Below are 9,262 nucleotides of genomic sequence, written 5' to 3' on the forward strand. Positions count from 1 at the left end.
GTTCTCTAAAGAAACAGAACCAGTAGAAAGAACAAACGTGTGTGTGTGTGTGTGTGTGTGTGTGGTGTATTTATTAGCTTAGCTTGCAGGATAGAGTCTGAGTAGTCCAACAATGGCTGCACTACACTGGAGAGGCTGAGAATCTGTAGTCGCTCAGTCCACAAGGCTGGATGTCTCAGTAGTTCCGATTTGGTGCTGAAGGTCTGACAAATTCCAAAAGATCAGCTAGTCTTCAGTCTACAGCAGCAAGATGAACTCACCAGTGAGAGAGAAGGCAAGCAGCAAGAAGCCAGGTGTTCTCCTCTGCCATGGCCTTTTACATGGGCTGCCATCAGAAGGTAATACCCACATTTAGAGCATGTCTTCTAGCTTCAGATGATCCAATTAAGATCTCTCTCATTTCAGTTAATCCCAGATCCAGTCAACTTGACACCCAGGATTAGCCATCACACTAGGTGAAAGTGGAATGCCACAGTTCTACTTTGTACATTTTAATATTTTTATTTATTATTTTTATTTTATGTGTATGGGTGTATTGTCTGCACGTACGTAAGTGCACCTGTGTTGTGCAATGCCTGCCTCCAGAGGTCAGAAGGTGTCAGATTCTCTGGAACTGGAGTTACAGATGGTTGTTAGCTGCCATGTGGATGCTGGGAATTGAACCCAGGTCCTCTGCAAGAGCATCCAGTGCTCTTAACCACTGAGCCATGTCTTTAGCCCCTAATTTGTACATTTAAAATCACCTGCAAGATTGAGCAAGTCCTCATATGCAAAAACATCATATCCTTTGTGCTGGTTACTTTTTGTCAACTTGAGACAAACTAGTGACACCTGAGAAGAGGGAAAATGACTTGAGGAATTCCTCCATCAGATTGGCCTGTGGTCTTTAAATTTTTAATTGATGTAGGAGGGCCCAGTGTTAGGGTTCCAAATAGCAGCAGCTTCCCCCCTCCCCAACAGGGACCCACAGACTTTGGAGCCTGGAAAAGGGAACTTAGCTGATAAGCACCTTGACCTTTGAGGTCAAGAAGAACAAACTCTGCTGAGAAGCAGCCTGCCTTTCCTCTGACCTCCAAAGATAAGATAAGCAGAGTTCCTCTTATCTTAAGAGGGAAAAAGTAAACACTTCCAGACCCTAATCCTACCTGCTTCCCCCTCCCTGATTTCTCCCCCAAACATTCCCCCCTTCCACACCCTAAAGCCCCCATATATAAAGTCCCAGCTCACAACCCGTGGGCTGTCATCTTTCCCTTCCCCGAGGGAAAGGTGCCCCGTGCGAAATAAATCTGTATCCCGCTGAGAATTCCATCTGTGCATCGGTCCCTCCTCCATCCGTGCCACCCGCTGCCTCCTTCCCTTCCCTTCCCTTCCCTTCCCTTCCCTGACATCTTTCCCTTCGCAGACATCTTTCCCTTCCCTGAGGGAAAGGTGCCCCGTGCGAAATAAATCTGTACCCCGCTGAGAATTCCATCTGTGCCTCGGTGCCTCCTCCATCTGCGCCACCCGCCGCCCGCTCTCTCCAACATTCATACCTATCACCCAGGCCACTGTGGGAGGTGCCACCCTAGGCAGCTGGGCCTGAGTTGCATAAGGTAGCTGAGCAACATAGAGGAAGCAAGTCAGTAAGCAGCATTCTTCCATGGTCTCTGTTTTAGTTCCTGCCTCCAGCATCCCGCCTTGAGCTCCTGCCTCAGTGATGGACTGCAACCTATAAATAAACATTTTCCTCCCCAAGTTGCTTCGGTTAGTGTACAGAATAGCTTCAGTTGTCAACCTCATACACCTGGGTAGGGGGGACTTCAATTGAGGAATTGTCTCTATTGCCTGGCCTGTGGGCAAGTCTGTGGGGGCATTTTCTGGATCACTGAATGATGTGGAAGGGGCCAGCCTACTGTAGGTGGTGCCACCCTGGGCAGGTGCTCCTGTATTGTATAAGAAAGCAGGCTGAGCACGGGCCAGAGGAGCAAGCCATGGTCTGTGCTTCAGCTCCTGCCTCCAGGTTCCTGCCCTGAGCTCCTAGACTCCCTCAGTGATAAACTTTGACCCAGAAGTTGTAAGATAAAATAAACCTTTTCCTCTGTAAGTTGGTTTTGGTCAGTATTTTTATCACAACAACTAAGAAGCTAAGACAGAAATTGATACCAGGAATGTGAGGAATTGCTGTGGTGGACCTGACCATATATGTCTGGGAGGATTATTGAAGTTTTGAGAGCTTTGGACGGGAAAATTGCCTGGTGCTCAGTGAGCTCTTCTGTAGGAACCAGGAAGTGATGAAAGAGGTGTAAACAATAGGGGCCCAGGCTTGTGAAACTTCAAAGGGAAACAAAGATGATCAGGGCTGTTTGTATGGTATTTTGAATTGAGACTCTGGTCTCTGGTTGGCTGGGGCTGAAGAATCAGCTGTGATTAAGAAGAGACCAGCACCACTGAAGTGAAATCTTTGCTTTACTGGGACAATTAATGCTGGTTATCTGGAACTGAAAAATGTACTGTGAGCAACAAGAGACCAGCATCATTGTGGAAAAATGGCAAAATCTTCTGGGAAGTATTTCCTCAGGGTCCACACACTTAAGCTGTGGTCCAGAGGGGTTCTGACCTTCCAGCTCAAGCTGGAAGAAGGACTTGGTAATGTGTAAGAGTCTCCTACATGGTTCTGGTATTAAAGATGTGTGAAAAAAGTCATAAAGACAATCTGAGGCTTTGCACCCTGAGAGACTAGGATAACCCATTGGTAAATGTACTGTCTCAGTTTCAGTAGAGACCCTAGCATATTGGAGATGCCAGGACTATGGAATGACCACCAAGGGCTGTGGCAGGGTGGAGTGGAAGTTAGCTAGAGCCTAAGAGACGAGCCGGGTGTGCTGTGTATGGCAAAGCCAAAGAATAGCTGTCCAAGCCCTTTGGAGCCCAGAAGATCATGAGTGAACCCCAGATGTTTAGCCTGGAGCTACTTTGCTGGACTTTGGTTTTGCCTGATTCTTCCCTTTTGAAGTAAGATTGTACTTAATTTGTTTTGGAATTTATAGGTGCCCACAATTGAGACTTTTTAAAGAGACTGAACTTTGAAAGTGTTTGAATATTTTAAAGACTGTGATACTTTTGAAGTTGTTCTGTTTTATGTTGTAATATTAAGATAAGGTCTTGGAAGCCAGACATGGTGGTGCACACCTTTAATCCCAGCACGTGGGAGGCAGAGGTAGGTGGATCTCTGTGAGTTCAAGGCCAGCCAGGGCTACATAGTGAGTTCCAGGCCAGCTGGGACTACAGGGAGGCCCTGTCTCAAAAAGACCAAAAAAAAAAAAAAAAAGATGTCTTGGGGATAAGAAATGGAAAGGTTGTAGTTCAAAGAGTAATGTGTTTGTGTGTCATGTTGACAAGGCATCAATTGTGCTGGATAACTTCAGTTGTCAACTTCATACACCTGGATAGAGGGAACCTTAATTATTGAGGAAGAGGGAACCTCAATTGAGGAATAGGCCACTGGACCGGCCTATGGCCATGTCTGTGGGGCATTTTCTTGATTGTTGAGTAATACAGAAAGGCCCAGCCCACTGTGGGTGGTGCCACCCCTGGGCAGGCGGTCCTGTATTGTATAAGAAAGCAGGCTTGCCAGGCGTGGTGGTGAATGCCTGTAGTCCCAGCACTTGGGAGGCAGAGGCAGGCAGATCTCTGTAAGTTCAAGGCCAGCCTGGTCTACATAGTGAGTTCTAGGACAGCTGGGGCTACAGGGAGACCCTGCTTCAAAAAAAAAAAAAAAAAAAAAAAAGGAAAGCAAGCTGAGCTTGGGCCAGGGGAGCAAGCCAGTAAGCAGTATTCCTCCATGGTCTGCCTCCAAGTTCCAGGCCTGAGTTCCTACCTTGGCCTCCCTCAGTAATGAACTTTGACCCAGGAGTTGTTAAAAAAGATGCTTTCCTCCCTAAGTTGGTTTTGGTCAGTGTTTTTATCACAACAGAAGCTAAAGACAGAGTGCTTATCACAGCAATAGAAAACAAATGAGCACCCTTTCCATAAACCTACTGAGCATAATCTTTATTTTTATTAAAAAAATTGATTTCTGGAAGCTCATTACATATTAGAGACAGGATATTTATATTCTGAGTAATTAGTAAAAACCTTCATAGTTATCACCTGCCCACAAAAATGTGTCCTAAATTATTTTAAAATTTCTGCTGTGTCAACTGTTGACACATGCCTTTGTCATTTGTTCTTCCAAAATGAGTATTTTAGGAATACCTAAAGCATATCAAGAAATTTGTCAACCCTTCCTGATATATTTTTTAAAATTTTATTTATTATTTTTATTTTATGTGTATGTGTGTATTTCTTGCATGTAGGTAAGTGCACCCATGTTGTGCAATGCCCACGGAGGTCAGAAGAGGCTGTCAGATCCCCTGGGACTGGAGTTATGGACAGTTGTTAGCTGCCATGTGGGTGCTGGGATTTGAACCAGGGTCTTCTGCAAGAACAACCAGTGTTCTTAACTTCTGAGCCATCTCTCTGGCCCCCATCCCTGATATTTTATAAAACATGTTTCATATGCCCTGTCATATGTAAGGTTCTGTAAGAGTTCCAACAAGGCACAGAATGCTCTAGCAGGTCACAACAGAGCCAACAAGCCCAGGGCAGCAAGAGAGAGAAACTCTAAGAGAAGGGAATGTAGGCAGCAGGCTGGGGAAGCTCAGCCAGAGGAAGGGCTAGAGTTCACCTGAGGCTCCTCCTCCTCACAGTCTCATTGGTCATTAAGTACTCAGCATTTCAGCTGGCATCAGCTGGCTCTCAGGGGCAGCTCCTGGGGGAACAGATCTCACTCCTAAGCAAGAGCTCTAGCTGAGGCTGGAGGTGGCAGAGGCAGGGGACTGGGGTCCGGCATCCTCAGGTGACCAGGGCTGTGCTGGAGTAGAGGCTGCATGCCTGCGGAGGGGAGATGTGGTGCACTGTCCTGACCAAGGGAGCAGCTGAGGGTCCAGGAATGGGTGGGGGCCAGTGAATCAAGATGGTGTGTCAGCCAGTAGCTTTCAAGCATCAGTCCAAGGTGACTCACTGTCATCCTGGCCTTACAGTAGCACTGGCAATTTATTGGTATCAGTTGAAAACACCGAGCTCTGGCATTTGGTGTAAAAGCAGGGGCTGTGGATGTGTTCCTACAAGACGTTGTTCATGGGTACAGGTGTCAAATGCCATAGAATGTTATTTTTCTTTTGATATTTATTTTTGCTTTATTTATTTTTGGAAACAGGGCCTTCCCTGTAGCCCCAGATTGCCTAAAACTCACTCTGTAGAGCAGGCTACTAACCTTGATCACAGAGATCTGCCTGCCTCTGCCTTCTGACCACACCCAACCCTCTTTTGATTTATTTTGTGAGGGGGGTAGCTGTTTATTTGAGAGCAAACAGACTGCTGGGCTGCCTCTCAGTGAGCAGGGAAACAGCAGCAGAGAAACAGTAGTGAGCAGGGGGGTCAGACATCTTTTATGGGTAGTTAGGGGGTTGAGTAACTTTCCATGATGTAGGCTGGGCAGTTTAGCTCAGGACTGATTGGTCTCCCAACAAGAAGAGGCACTTGCCAGGGTCTAAGTTTGAACCCACTGTTTTAGAATATTGCAAGTCATGCTGCCATTTTAGGAGCCTCTGATTCCAGCCTTTTGTTGATGATGAGGGGCAACTGTGGTCTTTCTACTTCTTATTAGACAGGGACGCTGGCAAAGAGGGGTGGTCTCAAAAGGCTGGAACATTGGTCTGGAGTGTGGAGTCAGGTGGGCAGGTGGTGGTAGGAGACCTGAGGGAATTCAGGTAAGAGCATCTGGTTCACTGACCATGAGGACATCTCGTTGACTCTGCCCTGACCCAAACTCTGTCAGAGGATGAGTGGGGCTGAGGAAAGCAGATGGACTCATAGTCTCAGGCTTGATGTGGTGAGTGGTGGGAGCTGGCATAGGCAAGATGGTCAGTATCACAGGCGGAGGGAATGGTCAGCAGCATGGCTTGGTAAGAGGGAACTGGGTCATAAGTAACCCAGTCATTCCTCTCCTGGGGTTCGGGACCATATGTACGGAGGAGGACATGGTGAAGGTGATTTTTCATCATTAAAAAATACACAGATAGAAGCAGTTCCTGGGCAGGTAACCTTGGTATTCCAGAGGCAGAGGCAGGAGGATTGCTGCATGTCTGAGGCCAACCTGATCTGCATAGTGAGTTCTAGGCCAGCCAGGGCTACATAGCAAAACCCTGTCTCAAAACGAAAAAAGTAGAGGTGCACATAGTGGCACACATCTATAACCCTAGCACTCGGGAGGCAAGAGGGTATCAAGTTTCAAAAACAATAAAAACCACAACAGATTAAAAAAAAGAAGGCACAGCTGGCAAGACAGCTCAGAGGCACTGGCAACTTGACTTAGATCTCTGGGACCCACATGGTGGAAGAAGGGAACTGATTTCTGTAAATTGTTCTCTGACATCTATACATGTACCATGGCACATCTTCCCCAACCTCACTCTTCTATACATAAGTAAATGAATGTAAAAAATAATTTTAATAAGTACAGGATTGGGATGGCTACTGAGGGGCGGGGGGCGGGACAGCAAGTGTTGGTGAGGACATGGAGAAACTGGAACACATACATTTGTGTATGGGAGTGTAAACCACCATGGATAACAGTAGTATGGTGGTTCCTAAAACAATTAGAAATGGAATTACCAAGTGGTTTATCAATTCCATTTCTGTGCATAGAGCCAAAAGAATTTGAAAACAGTATCTCAAAGAGATATTGGCTCACCCATGTTCCTGGTGACATAATTTATGCCAACCAGGAAGTATAAATACCCTGTGTCAACTGACAAATGAATCATGAAACAAATGTGACAGACACACAATGAAGGAAATCCTGACACATGTACAACATGGATGGTCCCAGAAGACAAAACGTAAGTGAAATAGGTCAGTCGCAAAGAGGCAAGCACTGTGTTCTGCAGAAAGCTCATTGCAGCGGCTGGAGAGATGGCTTAGCGTGAGGACCTGAGTCCAAATCTGACACCCACATAAAAAGCCTGCATGGCCTCATGCACCTGTAACCCCAGCACTGTAGGGAGGTGGTGACAGGAGTATCACTGAGCTTGCCCCAGGGTCAATTGGGGGGCAGGGACTGACTGTCTCAAAAGAGTAAGGTGGAGAGTGATGGAGCAGGACACCCAACATCCTCCTCTGGCCTCTACACTAGAGCAGGGCCACTCATACCTGCACCCACATATGCACACATGCAAAATAAGTGAAATAATAAAAAGCACACTGTACCAGTTGGAGAAAACGGTCTAGCAAATGGCTATTTGTGATGGTTTGAATGAGAATATCCCCCATAGGCTCCAAGTATTTGGACATTTTTGTCCTCATTTGATGGCACTGTTTTGGGAGGTCTTAGAAGGTGTGACGATGCCGAAGGAAGCACATCACTGGGGGTGGGTGGGCTTACAGAGTTCTTAAGCCTGGCCGGATCTCCTGTTGCTCTCTTGCTTCCTGTGCCTGCTTTAAGATGTAGCACCTAACTTCTGCTCCTCCTCCAGCCACCTCTGCCACCATGCCTCCCCACCATGTAGATTCTTGTCCCTTTGGGACTGTAAGCTCAAACAAACTCTTCCTTCTACAAACTGCTTTGGTCAGTGTTTCTATCACAGCAACAGAAAAGTAACTAATATACTATTAGATTCCACTTATATAAGGTGTCTGGAGTGGTCAAATTCCTACAGACAGAAGGTAAATTTGTGGTTACCAGGGCTAGGAGGAAAATGGAGCTGTTTAACAGGAATAGAGTTTCAGTGCTTCGTTTTTTAAGTTTGTTATGAGTTGTGTGTATATGATGGGGAGGGACACATGCCATGGCATGCCTGCCTTAGTGCGTGTGTCACAACAGGTTATCAAGACTTGCCTGTGGAGGTAGAAGGATAATTTTGTGGAGTAGATTTTCTCCTTCCACCTTCCCTGTGGATTCTGGGGATCAATTCAGGTCATTGGGTTTGCATGGCAAGTACTTTACCTCCTGAGCCATCTCAGCAGCCTGAGTTTAGTTTTGCAAGGTGAGAATGTTCTGGAAAGTGGTTGCATGACCATGTGAGTAACAGTGTGTATTGGACACTCCCAAACTGTATATTTTAAAATGGTTAAGAGAATAAATGTTGTTTTCTATGTATTTTACCATAATTAAAAAACTAAAGCATCCATCAGATTATTGGGTGCATAAAAATATATTTGGTGCTGGATACACTGGCTGGCCTTTAATCTCAGCATTCAGGACTCTAGCAGAAAAGTGATGCAGGCTGTCACATACATTCACACACATTTAAAGTTTCAGTGAAGTGTTACTGACATGGGATGAACAGAGTAAATTTCAGTGTACAATTTGATAAATATTGCTCTATGAACCACTCATCAAACTACAGGGGAGGAAAAATATCTTCCTAGGTGGGGGGAGGTGGTGCATATCTGTAATCCTAGACCTTGGGAAACTGAGGCAGAGGATCACCATGAGTTTGAGGCCAGCCTGACTTACATAGCCAGACCTTGTCTCAAAATAAAAAACATCAATCAAAAAAAAGTCCCAAAGGAATTGAAAAGTAAAATACCTTCATCAATCCTAGATTTAAGGTTTGAGACCTCTACAACAGAAGGCAGGTCACCAAGACAAAAGCTACAGATTTACTCAACACAAACCGTGAAGGCAACACAGAAAGCTTTATAGGGAAGAGAAGACCCAAAAGTCAGTTAAACATGTATGTTTTTGTCCTCATTTGATGAAACATGTACAATGACAGGGGTGTACCTAGACAAAGGTCTGACCAGTGCTTATGAATCGGGGCATGTGGCCAGGCCTGTTTGTTCAGGCTCTTCTAATCTTATTTTATTTATTTATTATTGTTATTTTTATTTTATGTGTATGCATGTATTGCTTGTGTGTAGGTAAGTGCACCTGTGTTGTGCAATGCCTGCCTCCAGAAGTCAGAAGAGGCTGTCGGATCTCCTGGAACTGGAATTACAGACAGTTGTTAGCTGCCATGTGGGTGCTGGGATATGAACCTGGGTCTTCTGCATAGAACTACCAGTGTTCTTAACTGCTGAGCCATCTGTCCAGCCCCAGGTTCTTTTATTTTTAAAAAAGATTTATTTAGTTGGGTGTGGTGGCACAAGACTTTAATCCCAGCACTCAGAAGGTGGATGCCGTTGGATCTCTGTGAGTTCAAGGCCAATCTGGTCTATATAGTGAGTTCCAGGCCAGCTG

The sequence above is a fragment of the Nannospalax galili genome, unplaced genomic scaffold (genome assembly GCF_000622305.1).
Source record: "Nannospalax galili isolate Female #2095 unplaced genomic scaffold, S.galili_v1.0 scaffold1585, whole genome shotgun sequence".
In the NCBI taxonomy this organism is placed as follows: Eukaryota; Metazoa; Chordata; class Mammalia; order Rodentia; family Spalacidae; genus Nannospalax; species Nannospalax galili.